General features: G+C 41.9%; 1 long non-coding RNA gene across 1 annotated transcript in view; it reads left to right on the top strand.

Moving 5' to 3' along the window:
* Window positions 1-16,108, top strand: part of LOC139046363 (uncharacterized) — a 122,605-nt gene extending 106,497 nt beyond the window's left edge. Inside the window, exons 3-4 of the long non-coding RNA XR_011506306.1 lie at window positions 11,728-11,994; window positions 15,205-16,108. This is a non-coding gene — a long non-coding RNA (uncharacterized lncRNA). The remainder of the gene's footprint in view (window positions 1-11,727; window positions 11,995-15,204) is intronic.
* Window positions 16,109-18,316: the final 2,208 nt, after the last annotated feature.

Raw genomic sequence — 18,316 nt, 5'->3', positions numbered from 1 at the left:
CTAGAGATTGCCAAATGTCCTCTAGGGTGCAAAATTGCCCTCGTTGAGAACCAGTGGTTCTCAGAACCAAAATGTTCTCACCAATTTCAAGCTGCCAACTTGATATCACTGACCATGGATGTGGGAAGAGCTGTGCACAGTCTCACAAGCCGGAGAGGACCATCTCTAGCATAGCACTGTGTGAGAACATACTTAGACAGGTAGTCATGTCCTTGCCCTATTTTAAAAATTGAGGTACCTAACCAGGGTCTCCACTTGAATCAAAAGTTACCCTTTCTCTACAGAGATAAATCAATTGGCAAAATTATTTCTTTCTTCCAGCAGTGGCCTGAATCCTTCCACACAAAGTTATGTCCCACACAGCATGGTTGACATTATTCTGAACTAGATAATATCCGAAGCAGATGTTAACAGTCACCCCAATGGTTATTAAAAACTCTCAATAACATATCAGTGAATCACGTGTCTTCCCAATGGATTTGGCAGGATGAATTAGGCCCAAGAAAACTGAATGGCTGGACTTGTTACATGGATTTGGGTTCAGATTTATTGTAATTGTTTTTGTTTTGTTTTGTTCTTTATTTAAATCAATTTTGGGAAATGTCTGCCAAAGATAATAACATTAGCTCTGGAATGCTTTGCATCAAAAGCACTGACAATGGTTAATTACTCAGAGCCAATTACTGAAGCCACTTTTGGGCCATGACTTTAAAACTATATCATCAGCACTGAGGAGGACCTTACCCCCCTGTTCTGGAAGGGCGGGCATCCATATTTATCTACCATTTCAGGTCATTAGGATATAAGACTATTTGTATCAATCCTGAATTCTTTAGAGATATTAAAATGCAGATTTTATAGAATCATTAATAAGAGAGTGTCTATATTGAATTCATGGTACTTAGAGGGACAGACCAATGGAAGGTCAATAAAGGCTACAGTTATATTATTCTTGCAGATTTCTGAACAATGATCAAAGTTACCCCTTCTGGGATTTCCTTTCCCCTTCCTACCTGTGACCTCCCTGGGTTCCCTGGATGATCAAAGAGGCCAAAAGCAATTTGGCTCACAGAATCATAAGAATTTTGTCAACTTTGTGACAGCACCTGGGGGTCACGTGATTGACAATGTAACCAATCAAATCCATCTCTATTTAAGATGTATGCACACACACACACTGAACCATCGACAAATTTGAAGTTCACCTCCAGGCTGAAGCTACTACTTTTCAAGGATCCCATCTGATTATTTCACCTTCTTGTGGGATCTTGGTATCTTGTGACATATTGTTAACACCTGCTCACAATCCACGAAAAAGTATTCAGGTGCATCTCGGTGCTCCCAACATCTTGACGTCAAGATATTACCTAAGTTTGCATGTCTTCTTCTATAGTAACCATAAAGAAGATAAATACCAAAATCTATACATCAAATGTGGGCAAATAGAAGAATCCAAACTTGCATTAGACAGTACAACTGCAAAAAACAGAGTTCTAATTATCATAAGGTGACCTTATACAGCAATTTTACATACCTGAGCCTGCTGTCGCTGCTCTGCTCAAAAACGTCCACAGCTCCCCACCTTCACTGATCACAGCTCCTTACCTTCACTGATTTAAATTAAACCTCTCGGCTCCTCCACAATGCTGCCTCAATTTATTTTTCCATGCAGTTTTTCCATTTTTATTAACCAAATATAGGTAAACACCTTTTCATAAAAGACTCAAAAAATTCAGAAGTATATAGAAAAAATGTGGTAACCCCCCTTTGGCCTCCCCCACTCCCTTCTCCAAAGGTGACCACTCTCATCAGTTGAGTGGGTATCTATTCCAGTCTCCTTTGAATGCATTTATCACATATATGCATGAAAATGTGGAAGACTGTTTTTATAAACGTAATAGAAATCATAACACAAATCATATAACTGTCCAACTGTATTGTTTGACAGTTGACAAATACTGTAACACATATGGTATTATTACTTAACAGTATGCCTTACCTTCCTTTTCAGTGTATACAGATCTGCCTCATTCTTTTTGAGGAAAAACTGATACTCATAAGGTGGATGCTTTATGGTACAGGACCACAACGCTTTATATGCAATTCCAGATTCCATAACATTCTGAAAACTGAAAGTTTTTGGAAAGTTTGTAGCAAACACATTTAGTGGTAAAACTTGACCTGAGCTGACATGAAAATGTTTAGACTTTTTTATGTCTTAGTAAATGACTTAGTAAATAGTCGTAATTTTCATGGCAGAAATAATAATGGTGTTTGATTAGAGGGTGTTGCCCTAGACCCCATTAGTGATGTTGCATAATAACCAACCAAAAATTCTGAATTATGAAACACATCTGCCCCAAGAGGTTCAAACAAATTATTTTAACCCTATGGTTCGGGGGTTTGAGGGTGTGCATGTGTGTTTGCAGTTTCTTAAGAAAAGTTTATGAAGTATGTAAAACTCACTACAAATAATTAATATTTATTGTGTGCTCATTATATACCAAACACTGTCCCAATGTTTTCCATAAGCTAATTAATGCAATCCTCACAGCAATACTATAGTGTGAGTATTATTATGATCTCCGTTTTAGAGATAAGAAAAACTGAGTTGCAGAGAGGCTAAGTAATCTGTGCAATTTCTATAGTTAGTAATTCATGCAGCTAAAATTGAATCTAAACCAGTTTGGCCCCAGAATGTGTGCACTCAACCCTTCATGCTATTTTGCCTTAATGCCTTCCAAGAATCATATAGCAAACACCTAATCAGATCTTAGCACTTTGCCCCATTTGCCTGACATCATTTTTAAAAAATCAAATCTGACAAATATAATAAAAACTCTTTTGTATCACTGTCCAGTCCCATTCTCCTTCCTTCTGTCTTCAATTTGGTGTTTATCATTGTATGCATGTTTTTTTATACTTTTCTATAAGAACATATTGTATTGTTTTCCATATTTTAAACTTTACATATAGCAGAGAGGGGGACACAATTGAAAAAAGACTCATAGGACTTCAAATTACCAATATTCTGTTTTTAAAATTGGGTAGCGTGGGGCCGGCCCAGTAGCGCAGTGGTTAAGTTTGCACATTCCACTTCTCAGCAGCCTGGGGTTCGCTGGTTTGGATCCTGGGTGTGGACGTGGCACCGCTTGGCATGCCATGCTGTGGCAGGCATCCCACATATAAAGCAGAGGAAGATGGGCACGATGTTAACTCAGGGCCAGGCTTCCTCAGCAACAAGAGGAGGACTGGCAGTAGTTAGCTCAGGGCTAATCTTCCTCAAAAAAAAAAAAAAATTGGATATCATGTGTATGAGTGTTCATTTCATTGTCACTCTTTAAACTTCACATGCATTTGCATTTGGTGTTTTATGTGTACCATCATTTTAAACGTTGGAAAGAAGGTTAGCATTAATATAAATAATATTGTAATATTAAAAATTGTACCCAGTTGTTCAAACAAACACTAGCGGTGCTCTGAAGGTATTTTTTAGATGTGATTACCATCTATAATCAGTTGACTTTATATAAAGGAGATTATCCTGCATAATTGGGTGTCTTATCTAATCAGTTGAAAGGCCTTAAGAACAGAGCTGAGATTTCCCTAAGGAAATAATATTCCATCCGTGGACTACAGCATCAGTTCCTGCCTTTCCTGACAACCTGCCCTGCACATTTCAGACTTGCCTAGTCAGCTCTCACAATCAAGTAAGCCAGTTCCTTTCAATGAATCTTTTTACACTCACACATATCCTACTGGACATATCTCCTATTATATATCCTACTGGTTTGTGTCTCTAGTGGAACCATGACTGATACATGACAGAAAAAAAATTAGAAGATAATAGCTAAAAATGTCTCAAATTTAGTGAAAAACATTAGATCACAGATCCAAGAATCTCAACAAACCCCAAGTAGAATAAATGAAATGAAAAGCACACCTAAAAGAGTTCAAAGCCAAAGATAAAGAAGCATCTTATCAACTCACAATGATAGGTCATATAGAAGAGAATCACATTTGGAGTGCATTCTGATCCATTCTGCCCGACTTGAAGTGGCAGGCCGACCGGCAGAGACTTGCAGAATTCCTAAAGCACCGGTCTAATTTCAATAATCTAACTTAGAGTGGTAGTTAGGTCCTGAGGTAAGTTCAAGCCCTGAGGGTAAGTGGTATATGCTTCCCCAAAAAACAGGAGGAGATTTAGATGTTGAGGGTTTAAAGAAAGGAACATAACTTAGGATGGGATCAAGGGTAGGAACTGGTATTAAGTGCCAAGATATAATGCACCTCCTAACACTCTCTCCCAGAACTTAACCTACCCACCCAGTCCCGGAGAGAGCTGGACAACCACTGCTCTCCCCACATCCCGTGCCTTCCAAAGGCTTTGTGGAAAAGAGTAGAGAAAGCATACATTCCCAATGATCTACTAGTTTAGGAAGAGAGAAGAAAAACAGTGCTGAGCCATCACCCTCAGTCCCTTTGCCCAAGCTCACCAATCATGTAAATTACTCCTCCTCTCTTAGGAAGAATGAGAAAAGAAATAGAAATGTTCTACTCTGGTTGTAGAATTTTTTCGCCTCTATAGAAACATAGGCAGTGAGAAATAAATTAGTCTCATCTCCCAACTAAATTGTAAATTTCTTAAAGTCGGGCAAACTGACTCAATAAACTTCTGCATCTACCACAGTCTGGAGCCGAGAGCTGGACATATAGTAAAGAGTGAGCAAATATGTATCAACTTGACCATTCTATACTTAATGTGTGTGTTACGAAGACTAAATATAATTTTAAAATATTTTAATTTTACCTAATATTTGAACAGTGATATACAGTTTATAAACCATTTCCATATACATTATCTCTTTCAGTCTTCACAGCAAGTGAAGCTGAGTACCTGAGGGTTAAATATTCAATAAGAATGTGATTACCTTTCAAGCTTGTTCCCAACACAGACATAGAGGAAAAGAAATTAATCTTGTCAATTTGCTGTTTTCTTGTTTAACCTGAGGGGTCACTCAAGGGTCACAAGGATTTATGAGCTTGTTTTGCAGAAGAAAAAGAATACTTTCAAGGAAGTTAGGATCGACAGATAACCAGTCCCCAGCTGTAGCTGATGCCCAGAAGTTGAATTGCCCAAGGGCTTATCTGGAGTGAAAGAAACATAGATTACCCCTTTGTTTCTCTTAAACTCCTCCTGCCAAGCACCTTGGCTCTATAAAACACCCTGCTTTCTTCTCTTGTTAAGGTGGATTTGAGAGAACCTATCCTCCCACCTTCTTGTTTTGGCCAATTCAAATAAACTTTTCTCCATCTCCAAGCACTGCTGTCTCAGTGATTGGCTTACTGTGCATTGGGCACACAAACTTGAGATTAAGACGTTCAGTATCATAACCAGTGTTATGAATGAGGAAAATGAGGCTCAGAGGGGTGATATAAGTTGCTCAAAGTCACACAGCTAATAAGAACCAAAGTTGAGACTCAAATTCACATGATCTGTCTCATATCCAGTTCTGTGTTTATCATCATACCACGACGGCCTCACTATTGCTAATTTTTGTTAAGCATTTTGACCTCCTTAAAGAAGAGAAGAACGTTGCACATGAAGTCTGAGGCAGCAGCTGTATCCCCGGCTGTTTGAAATGCCTCCACCAGGTTTGGCAACAGCTGTCTCAGCTTGACATCTCACTGGGTTCCTGTCAGAGCCCCACCTTGGGGAATGACAAGTTTAATGAAGAAAAATCCAACCTTCCACCTGAACTCCTAGCTTTGCAAATGCAACTGACATCTGACAGGTTTGGAGGCACTCACTGAAGGGAATGGGGTGACCCCAGCCTCTCAGCTCATAGATTATCCATTTGGCAGCTTTCTCTGCAATTGGCTGGCAACATGTGTGCCCTCTCCAGATCTTGCTTCCTGGTCCCGATGCTAATTTAGATGCAATTAAAACAAAGACTTACTGAGTATTTCCTATATGCCAGGCACTGGGGATATATGAAAAGGTGAGTAACAGACCATTCCTGCCTTGTGGCGCTCAAAGTCCTACAGAACAGTCAGAAACTTCACACTGCCATTATTTCTATGGACACAATACCCATTGCCATGTCAAATGGGCCCCTTTTGAAAAGAGAAACTCTAATGAGACTGCTCAAAAAGTTAAATATCATGTTGACTATTTCCTTTGGCAGGAACAACAAATTCAAATGCACACAAGAATCTCAGAAGGGCAAAGGGGATTCAAGAGCTGTGGAAGTGACAGTTTGAAATTAGTATTTGAGAACCAGAACCTCATTTTTTTAATCTTAAAAAATAAGATAGGGATCAGTATGAGCAAAGGTCATATGGTATCTTAGGGGAAAACAAGCAGGGCCATATCTTTGGAGGACAGGGTACAGGAGGTGCGATTAGAAGAAAAGATGGTAAAGAGGCTTTAGTATCACACCAAAATGTTTAGAATATATTCTGAATAGAGCCATAGAAGATTTATAAGCTGGGCTTGGGTGAGCATGATTAGGCGTGTGATTTAGGAAATTGATGCTAGCACTTAGAAGAGGAACAACACTGGGAATGTTAGAATGTCCCCAGTGAGAGATGATGAGGGCCTGAACCAAGGAGGTTGTAGGGGAGCAGAATTCTCTACCCCAAAATGTATCTCTTTGGATTGATTGTTTTCAAGAGCAAAAGAATCAGGGAGAAACTTTGACCTTCCCCCTAACTGCTTAAAAGAGTTTAAGATAGAAGGCCTGTTCCAGGAGGGAGCTAACAGCATCGGTAACTATAGTATAATGTGAACTAGGTGTGGTAGACCTGGAGGAACCTAGCAAGGCCCATTTGATCAAAGTCCTCCCCATGTCTCATTGTTTTCACAAGGCATGGCAAATATTTGTTTATCCAACATTTGCTTTCCCTTCTCCATGTGAATTGCTTTCCTCTTTTGTGAAGCCCCAAACCACCACCCCCAACATCTTTCTCTGTCTTTAGCTAAAGACGGTATTTAAGGTGGTGGCGTTGGCTATTTTGGTGAGTTACTCAGTTTTCCTGGGTTTCTGTCATGTATACATGTTATTAAACTTCGTTTTATTTTCTCTTGTTATTCTGTCTCATGTCAATTTAATTCTTAAACCAGCCAGAAGAACCTAGAAGGGCAGAGGAATATTTCTTCCTCCCCACAAGGAAATGGAAACAGGAGAAGAATTAGACAGACCATCTGGAAGTGGAATAGGTCTAGGTCAAAGACAGGTATAAGATGTCTAGCTACAGGACTGGGCACTAGGGAAGGTCTGAACTGAGATGGGGGAACCAGAAGAAGAGGTGAAAGAGAAGATTCAAGGAGAAGCCACTGAATTTGGTTTAGGTTCAACATACTCAATGTGAAGTACGTACAGACATCCAAATGAATACACTTCAGGGGCAGACAGAAAGTATAGCCCAGGAGTGGAGCAGACTCACAGATTAAGCCACAGACATGCGTGAGACCACCCAGGAAGAGAACATAGAGAGAAGGAAACAGGTGAAGGACAAGGCCCTCAGGAACACTGACATTTAACAGACAGGTCGAGAATCAAAAACAGAAAACAGAGAGCAGTCACGGGAGATAAAAGGAGACCCAGGAGACAGCAAGGGCAGAGAAGGAAGGGTGAGCAATAGTGGCAAATGCTGCAGAGAGATCACAGAAGATTAGAGCCAAAATGGGACCTTTGGATTCCCTCTGGAAATTGAAGGGTCATTAGATGTAGAAGAAAAAAAAAAACAGGAGAGGAATAGAGGAAATAAGCTAGGCAAAATGTTGATCATTATTAAAGCTGAGCCACAGGTACAAGCGTGTTCTCTACTTGCAGATATGTTTGAAAATTGCTTTCCAAATAAAAAATTGAAAAATTAAAAACAAATTAATGCATAAAAACAATAAAATAAGATATTATTGGCTTCTAAGATCAGGGTTTCATTTGAATATTGAGTAGCAAATAAAAAACAAAGAAGAGGGGGAAGCTAGTATTGAATGACATGTTTTGAGCTTTTCTGGCAAATTGATATACTGTGGGGGAGGAACTGGGCCTTGTGCTTGTATCATTCATTCAGTGTCACTACAGGAAACAGATGACACTCAGATTAGGATGGTTTCCGTAAGGTTTAGTAATGAGAGTGTTTCTGATGTAGGAGCAGGCTGTAGGGGAAGCACAAGGAACACTGCAGTAACCCTGGTGCTAGCAACAGTGGGGTGTTACCACTCTTTATCACGCAGTCTCAGTGGAATGCTGCAATAAGAGTGTATTTCTCATGGGTGTGTGGGTGGACTGGAGGTCAGCTGGCTCCGCTCGGAGCTCTGCTACAAGCTGGTGTCCAGCTGGGCTTGGCTCCTCTCTGCAGATCAAACCCTGATCTGTTCCACCTGGGTTCATTCTAGGGCTCAGACTGAAGAGGCAGCAGTGACCATGAAAAGCTCATCTCATGGAGATGGCAGAGGCACAAAAAAGACACACAGAAACACAGCATACTTCTATAGGCCTGGGCTTGAAACTGGCATAAACAGTTGGTTCTACTCACATTCCATCGACTAAAGCAAGTGATAGAGCTAAGTGCAAGGGCAGGAGACATCACACCCCTCCTTTTATGAGAGTAACTGTCACCAGTGTATGCCTATACAGCTCAAAGGAAGTCTTAAAATTACTTGACACTTCCTCAAGGCTGTTTTGCAGAGTTATGTTAGGAAGAGATACAATTGTCAACTGGCCTGAACCAGACAGAGCCCCACCGCAAAAGGAGCGCCTGTGTACACAGCCCGGAGATGACCTAAAGTTGCCCTCTGCCTCATTTTAATACCGAACTCTCCACCCCAGGAGAAGCCTAAGCCTTATTAGCATAACATGCAATGTATGTGAGAGCATGTTTTCAGACTGCTCCTGCGCATGCTAATACCCGCCTCTACATGTGATGATAAAACTTTTCAATATTCATTCCCCATCTGAAATAAAAAGACACCTGCCTTCCTTTGTTTGGAGAGCCACAGCTTTGGAAATGATTCCATGTGGTCTCCTATTTGCTACAAATAAATTTTACTTTGTGTGACAACTACTTCTGGTGAAGGCTCTGATTTCAACTCACCAGGAAGTGGACCCACTTTGGTCCCCTAACATAATTATAAAGTCACATCAGGCAAAGAGTGTGGATACCAGGATGGGCAAAGAATTGGGGCCAATAATTAATCGATCGCTTACCCTAGGATCAAGGGAGGGAGTGCTTAGCAGAACTCAGAAAAAGTCATGAGAAGAGGGCCCCCTTGAGAGGAGCTCTGACTTTCCAGCTGAGAGAACTGGAGGAGATCCCACAGTGAAGGCACCAGGGGAAAAAGGTGTCCTGCCTTCCTGGGGGTCTCCTGCCCAGGCTTCTTACCCGCTGGACCCAGTTGCAAGCCAGAAAGCAAAGGAGCTTTCTGATGGGGTCCAAACAGGTCCGCCTCCCAGGGAAGGTAGCGGTGTGGGGAAGAGTGAGAATGAGTCTGGTGGGACAAAAAGAGGATATGGACCCAGAACTGGTCAGCTATTAGAAGATGACAAAGTGAAGGCGGGCAGGCAGGAGAGGCTCAGCACGCAAACAAAACCCTCATCTTCCTCCAGCACAGCCCAGGAAAATGGGGAACCTGGGGGCTCAGAAGTTGCAGGAGATCCTCAAAGCGGCCACAATGCCACCCTGAGGAATTGATCCCGGGGGGATGGGCAGGCACCAAGCCTTAAGAGAGAGGGTTTTCCTCCCACAAGGCAGAGGCACAGCTGGAGGTGGAAACAGGCAATTAAGATTGATTGTCTGACCCAGCAATAAAATTAGGCTGCACCAGATAATAATATCTCAAGGGGTGGTAAGTTGCCAGTGGGAGGAAGAGCAGGCAATCAGCGTGGAGACTGACGCTTGAGAGGACCAGAGAAGAGGCTCTGTGTCCAAGGGCTCCAGGGAGCCACCTCCCAAAAGGGCACCTTTTACTGAGACCGACCAACACTGCCCTGGTAGGCTGTAAGGAGGCTCTTAATGTTTATGCTGGTTATGTTTCTGGAGACAAATTAATATAGAATGGAGCCAATGTAATAATAACAATTGACAGCAATTTTTAAAGTACAATAAATATGTTACTTTATAAGCAAAGAATCTTTACTGTTGGGAGAGGGGATAAAATGAGCCCCTCGAACAAAGTTCTAGATTTGTATATCCACAGCCCCAAATCCGGGCTCACTTGCTTTATGAGGCCACAAAAAAATTGGAGTAGTGCTGCAAACAGGGCTTAGCAAGGCAGGTGTTAGATTATAGTCATTAAGAGCATGGACTCTGGAGCAAAGTGCCTGAATTTGTTACCGGCGCCCTGGGTTCTCGTCATCCCCAAGGATAGAAATCAAGAGAGACAATGAGCAGGAGTGAGGAGTTAGAAAGTTTATTAGCGTGTGCACAAGGGAGCCAATCATGAAAAACGGAGGAAGGGGGAGAGAGAGAAGCCAGTGGCTTCCTGAATAGCCGCACTGCAGGGTTTTTATCTGGCTGAGGCAGGGGATGTGTCTTCCATCATAGGATATAGAGAAGAGATTGTACTTGCGCCTGCGCTGTCACTCAGCATGTTACTACATGCGTCACATGTATCATTAGCATGCTAGCTCTCCACCCCTGGGTGTGATTTTTACTATGGTAATGAGGCAAAGGTCACTTTCAGCCAACTCCTGGGTGCTAGGGCGCATGTGTAAACCATCCCATCCAGCATTGACTCAAGGTTGATGAGAACAATTAAAGGAGCATGAAAGAGGTACTAGCAGCTGAAAGAAATCAGCATTTTAATGAAAGGCATAACAGACCTACTAGAATGACTTTAGTCCAAGGAAAAGGAGGGATTTGACAAAAGCGGTTAGCTCCCCACGGCCCACCACTTCCTGAGTCACTGAGTCTGCCTGAAGCTTTCTACCCCTGGGCTTTCGAAGGCGGAATCCCTCCTTCTCTCTCTCACGCCCTTCTTTCTTTCTCCTTCTTCACCTTTCCTTCTATCCCTTCTCCCTCAGCTCCCCCTCTCTCTCTTCTCAAAACCTGCTTTACGTTGGATTTTTTTTTAATCTTTTTTTTTTCCACTTTATGTCCCAAACCCCCTCCCCCACCCTGGTACATAGTTGTATATCTTAGTTGCAGGTCCTTCTAGTCGTGGGATGTGGGATGCCACCTCAACGTGACCTGACGAGCGGTGCCATGTCCGCGCCCAGGATCCAATCCCTGGGCCGCCGCAGCGGAGCGCACAGCTTAACCACTCGGCCACGGAGCCGGCCCCTTTACATTGGTTTTTATATACACTCGGCCCTTGGCTGTCTGTGGCTCCATAGTTCTCAGTACACACAATTTTTTTTACTTTTTAATTACAACACCAGGATCTAGTGCAGCTCTGTCACTAACCCATTGCATGATGTTCAGCAATAATAATAGCAAACATATATTATGCTTAATGTGTGTCACTCACTCTTCTAAGTTCTTTATGTATAACATTAACTCATTTAGTTGTCAGGGCAACCTTGAGGTAGAGACTTTTATTACCATTATCTTCATCTGTGGTAAACTCCATTACTATTTACTAAATGTTTTGGTTTCCCTCCTTGCAGTTCTCCTGCCTATAGCAGATTTAAACATCCCCACCCTGTTGGATCAAGAAGCGACCATATGCTTTTCTTTAGCCAATAAAATAAAGGCAGAAGTGTCATGTGTCATTTACAGGAAGAAGCTTTGAAAACCAGTGTGGGCTTTGCCATGTTCCCTCTTCACTGTGCCATGACGACTGGCAGTGTCCCAGTGAGTGGTTGTTCTGTCAGTCTGGGTCTGAGGATGAAGATGACATGGAGTGGAGCCATAGCCAACTCATGAAGGACATGGAGTGTGATCAAGAAGGGAACATTTGTTGCTGCCTGTCATTGAGATTTTTGGAGTTGGTTGTTACTGCAGCATGACCTAGTCTATCCTGACTCACGAATACCCATTTTTCAGGTAAGAAAATGGAAGCACTTTTAAAGTGTGGCAGGGAGTCTCGCTCAAGTCTGGGCTCCTACCCACTACTCCATATGACCTCTATGAGCCTCAATTCCTGGCTTATGAGGTAGGGTAATCGGCACCCATGTTGAAAGCAATGAATGCTATGTTTCTTTCAGTCCCATCCATCTGCTTCTCACACTTCCATCGCCTGCTTCCTTTTTAGCTTTAAACATGTTGGGCATATTGATTTTACAGCTGGGACTATTTAGGCTCAAAGGAATTGGCAAGTTCACAGCTGCCTACGGATGTTCCCATCATTTTTATAACCAAGATCCCACCTATCCATGTTCCCAGCTCATGGCCCTCTGAAGGAAAGAAGACCCAAACCTCAACTTCTCACCACCAGGCATCCTACCTTGGGTGTTTGGGGAAGGATGATAACTGCTATCATTTATTAAGTATCTGCTATGTTCCAACAACTATTCAAACAAGATTTCTAATTCTTAAAGCCACACTACAAAGCAGATATTATTCCCATTCTTCTTGACAAGGAACTGAGGTTCAGTAACACTAAATGAGGTGTCTAAGGTCACACACCCAGTATGTTTTAGCTTCCTGATTCCACTTCAGAGCCACCTGACACTGAAACCCGTGTTCTTTCCACTAGGCTGTTGCAGCCAGCACTGCTCCAGCTGGTCTTCTGGTGCATTCTCTTTATCATTTGTGACCCTGGAAGTATCTCTGTCTTTCAGTATATTCTAGGCTAAATAATATCTAAAATGCTTCTGAAGAAGGAAGAGGCCATGAGCTGAATCTAGGCAAATTCCTAAGAAAGCCTTGATATAACAGAAAACAGAATCTTGAAAAACAGGTAAAACGGCCCAAGCAGTTTGAGGTTTCGTGTTTAAACATTAGGGCCGAGCACAGTGCTGAGCCATCTCTGATTTAAACATTTCTGAGCAACATTAATGAAGCAAACCTCTGAGGGAGGCATCCCAATTAGCCCTGTTTTCCAGATGATCAGACCGGGACCCCAAAGTCCTATTTCCTATCCATGGTGCTCATCTTGGGACAAAATTATCCCTATTGAGAAGCTATGCACCAAATACCACATGCGCCAATAACTCCCTGATTTTTCCAACAGGCTCATGTTGAACCATTGATCATTGCTGAGCTTCAATAAATATTTTTTTATGATAATGAGCTAATTTGTAATCTAAAGCCAGACGTTGCCAGGCCTGGGCTCTTACCAAAAAGAAAAAAAGTACCATTATAATTATTATTATTATTTGGTATTGCCATCTGGGTCACATTTTAAAAAATAAAAGGCTGTCTTGTGCTTCTAGAAGCTACTTCTTCCGGAATACTTTGTCCTCAGGACACCCCCTCACAGCATGGCCTTACGAATAGCAAGTCATTAGTGTAGGCTTCTCAAAATGCTTTCTCCTGCATGAGCCCATTTTCAACAAAACCCCCAAATCGTAATACCCTTTATACACACAGCTGCCATTTACAGAGGGCCAACAACGTGCCAGGCCTAATGCCAGAAGCTGTGAAGAATGAAGAGTCATACAAGGCGCAGTCCTGCCCTCATCACTCAGTCCAAGGGCGTTAAATAAAAATTAGCATTATTATGTGATGTTCAAATTTGGAAGCCATGGAGGGTATTTCACTTTCTAGAGGGAAATCAAGGTTCTGTCTACTCTGCCAAGGTTTCTTGTACCCCCCACAATCAAGGAAAAGGGTGTTGATAGGAATTGATCAGGTTTAATATTTCTTGGACCACAGTGAGAGGAAGGGGTGCTCTTGGTGTGAGACCCAAGGAAACTGAAGCGCTGAGGTTCCCTGGGGCTCTTTCTGGCCTCTCTTTGCAATCATCTCTCTCCCTCAACCAGAGAGTTAGAGAAGCCCAGGGCTACCTCCTGTCTAGGAAGACCTTCTGTTTCCCTGAGTGGAACCAGAGTGGAGCCTTAGGGGAGGCCACTAGGTCTATCTAGGCTGGCAAAATGTTTTCATGCAATTCCATAGGAGATGACATTAGGATATGAGTTGAAAGGAAAATTATCCAAAATGTGATAAGTTCAAGAGAATGCAACCTATCCTTTCAATGTCATACTGAACCATTGTTTAACAAGCCTGTCTAAGAATTATTTAATTTTTCATGAGAAGATACCATTCCATGACTTTGCAACTGACTATTAATTAAGGCTGAGACTCGGTGACAGTGTATGTTAGCTTGTAGATTTGTGACTAGCAGAGATGCAAATGATTTCTGTCTAGTAGATAAGATAACCCCAAATGCTGTGATTTTATTGCCCTGCAGGACATTAAACCAGTTTTGCATCTAAACCAGTGATATTATTCTTATGTTCCCATTTTAAAATCGTCTACAAGCATCTTGTCCCTCAAATACTCTTTGAATGAGCTTTACCATCTTGATGGTTCCCACACTAATTAATGAGTTAAATAAAATCTCTGACATGTGTTTATTCTATATTTTTAAGGGAGCTATGTTTTCAACTTTTGAAATTTATGCTTTGAGAGAGGCCGGAGATCAATCAAATGTTAGGGAGAATTCCTTTGCCTGGCCTTCTCCTCTGGCATTTGTGTCCCTTGGGAACCTCAAAAGGGAGTGGCTATGGCAGGAAAGGACTCCAGTGTTGGGATCTTAAGTTCTGGTCAAATACCACCTCCGTGTCATGCAATCAAGACCACAAGCAGTATGCTATAAAAAGCAGGAGTTTAAAATCAAATCATGTGCAATGAAATAAAGTAGTATTGAATAACAACCCAAAATATAGAATAAATACCCCTGAATTCAAACTGATATAAATAAATGATTGAATAAATAAATTAATGAGGGAGAAGAGACAAATCTGCGTAGAAGGTTGATACTCCACCCTTAAGGAAGGGGAGCATATCTCCCCACTCCAAGTGTGGGCTGCACATGACTATCTTCCAGAGTACAGTATGAAAGGAGCAAAAACAGAGTAACTTTTCAGTGGAGAAAACTGGCAAACACTAACTCAGCCAGATGATCTGGGTTAATACCAACAGTGATAATATGCACCCTTGATATGATTGAAACCGGGGACCAACTTGCTTTAACTCTACTCGGTTAGTTATCTGTTTCAAAATAGTTAGATAATGCATTACTAAAACCCACCTACAGATAACATCTCTGATGCTTGCATCACCATGGTAATGGGTGCTTACGTTTTTCAGGAACTGAGAGTCAACTCCTTGTCCAGTTCAGGCTGGTTAAGACCACCGACTCATCAACTGGGCCTTCGAGGATGACCAGTACATGACTCTTTGACGTCGATGAGCCAAAAACTCCACCCTCAGATCATGCAAATACCGCCAGTTTGTGAACATGAATCCTGTGAAGAGCCATGAAGCTTGACTACACTTGCTGCACAGATCATCAATTACTTCACTTCTCCTTACCTCCAATCATCTATTCCCACACTTCAGACTACCCTGCCCCCTTTTCCCATAAATATCCCTAATCCCCATTTTTGGAGAGGCTGATTTGAGATTTGTTCTCCAGTATCCTTACTTGGCTGCCTTGTGAAGAAACCTTTTCTCTGCTATAAACTCGCCATCTCAGTGATTGGCATAATTGTGCAGTGGGCAAAACAAACCTGGTTCAGTAACATGATGTCATGAAAATGACACTTTACCTCTGTAGTCTTCCTCCCAAAAACACATAACTCCAGTCTAACCAGGAGAAAGCATCAGGCAAATCCCAATTAAGGGACATTCTACAAAATACCTGACCAGTACTCCTCAAAACTTTAAAGATCATCATAAACAAGGGAAGTCTAAGAAACTGCCGCAGCCAAGACGAGCTTAAGGAGACATAACTACTAAATGTAACGTGGTATCCTGGATGGGGTCCCAGAACAAGAAAAGTGAACATTAGGGAAAAACTGAAGAAATCTGAACAAAACGTGGACTTTAGTTAACAATATTGTGTCAATATCGGTTTATTAATTGTAACAAATGTACCATACTAATAGATGATAATAATAGGATAAAATGGATGTGGGGTATACAGGAACTCTGTATTATCTTCACAATGTTTTGGTAAATCTAACAGTGTTCTAAAATAAAAAGTTTCTTTAAAAATAAATAATAATGAGCCAGCCCTGATGGCCTAGCAGTTAAAGTTCAGTGCGTTCTGTTTCAGTGGACCAGTTTTGGTTCCAGGCTCAGAACCGCACTGCTTGTCTGTAAGTAGCCATGCTGTGGTGGCAGCTCACATAGAAGAAGAAGAATTTACAACTCTACACAACTATGTACTGGGGCTTTGGTTGGGGGCAAGGAAGAAAAAGGAGGAAAGATTGGTAACAGGTGTTAGTTTAGGGCAAATCTTCCCATGCAATAAATAAATAAGTAAATAAATAATACCACATGCAATTTTTTTTTTTAATAAAATTAGGCTGATTTGATTCCCAATTCCACAGCTTATTGACTATGAACTTGGATAAGCTATGTAACCTTTCTAAGTCTCATCCATAAATTGATAATAATACTATCTACTTCACAAGATTGTTATGAGGCTGACATGCAAAATCACCTGGTTCTCCCCACCTTGAATTTAGGTCTATTAAAATGCACTCGAATGAACCTGGGGCAGGGAGAAGCACTCCTTTGCCTGAAAACAGCTGTCCTTTGCACCTTGTTGAAACACTGTTTAGTAGTGCCAGGTACAGGGCCCACCCAGCCAAAAGCTGAATAAATGTAACCTCAGTTCCCAACATACAGCTCTAGTGCCCCCCGTCCCCGTCTCTGAGGTTCTGAGCCTACTAAGAAGGAAGGCTGGTATGCAAAATGTGGTTGAGCTTGCCTGTACTCACAGGGAAGAGCAAAGCCTGAGTGGGTTATGGCAGGGGAGGGGCTGTCCTCACTTAGAATAAGCCTGAGGGAATTTTGAGGGTCATTAGCTAAGGAGACCAGCCAAGCTTCTTCCCCAGGAGCTTCTGTCTGGATGGGGGAGTCAAAGAGCACACATCAGGCCTGGAATCTGTGGGAGCAGGCTACTGGACAGAGCTGAGTGTGCTTCCTGACATGCCTCTCTGGACCATAAACTAGGCAGTTGGAAGACATTAGTCTTTGATAATCAGAATTTGCCATCTCAAAATGTGTCTCTTTGGCTTGATTATTTTTAAGAACAAAAGGCTCAGGAAGAAACTTTGACCTTCTCCTAACTGCCTAAAAGAATTCAAGATAGAAGGCTTGTTTTGGGAAAGAGCTATTGCCATAGGTAGCTATAGTATAATAAACTAGGTGTGGTAGTCACGGGAGAACCTAGTAAGGCCCCTTTAATCAAAGTCCTCTCCATGTCCCATCGTCTTTGCAAGGTGTGGCAAACATTTGTTTACTAAGCATTAAACATTTGCTTTTCCATCTCCGTATAAATTGCCTTCCTCCCCTTTGAAGCCTCAAACCACTACCCCCAACATTCTCCTTTGTCTTTAGCTGAAGATGGTATTTAAAGTGGTGGCTTCCTCCATTTTTTCAAGTTACTCAGTTTTCCTGGGTTTCTCCTGTGTGTACATGTTATTAAACTTGTTTGATTTCCTCCTGTTATTGTCTCCTGTCGATTTAATTTTTAGACCAGCCAGAAGAACCTAGAAGGTAGAGAAATACTTCTTCCTCTCCTTCAGCTGTCCCTTGTAAGTTGTTCCTTTTTCTTATTCTGCCATTGTTAATGTTTCGTTACTGTGTGCAATAGGTTTCTCACTGCATGTTTTACGCAGCTTTGGGTGTGGTTGAACTGGTCGGTTGGATCTGTTTCACTCTAAAGAGAAGAGACTCCTGTGCTAGGTTGGCATCAATATTTCCAGTTTTATTAATCAGGATTCGGACAACCAGATCCTTTCTCAAGGGGAGTTGTACTTACACATGCCTGTTTTATCAGAGATCTACACCAGAGGGCAGTCTGGGTGCTCTGTTCTAGAGACACCACTTTTTCCTAGAGTGCACAGCTGAGTAATGGGTCTTCTCACGGTGTTTTCCTGAGTAATGAAAGAGGAAGGTAGGTGTATTCATTTTCTTTTGCTGTGTAACAAACTACCAGAAAGTTGGTAGCTTAAAACAATATCCATTTCTCAGCTCACAGTTCTGAGGGTCAAAAGTTGATTGCTTTCACAACCACAGATGGCAGGCAACGGTGGGTGTGGCTGGCTAGGAGGAGTGATTCAGGAAACTAGGCCGTTTACATTCAAGCCATAAATTTGGCTGGCGAATTCTCTCACTCTACAGCCACTTTAGTCAAGGAAAAGAAAGTGCGGGATTCAGAGCACTTGTGAAGAGTACCAGAGAGCAG

This window comes from Equus asinus, chromosome 10 (assembly GCF_041296235.1).
Source record: "Equus asinus isolate D_3611 breed Donkey chromosome 10, EquAss-T2T_v2, whole genome shotgun sequence".
Classification (NCBI taxonomy): domain Eukaryota; kingdom Metazoa; phylum Chordata; class Mammalia; order Perissodactyla; family Equidae; genus Equus; species Equus asinus.
The sequence above is the reverse complement of the archived record's forward strand: the minus strand, read 5'-3'. Positions and strand labels throughout refer to the sequence as shown.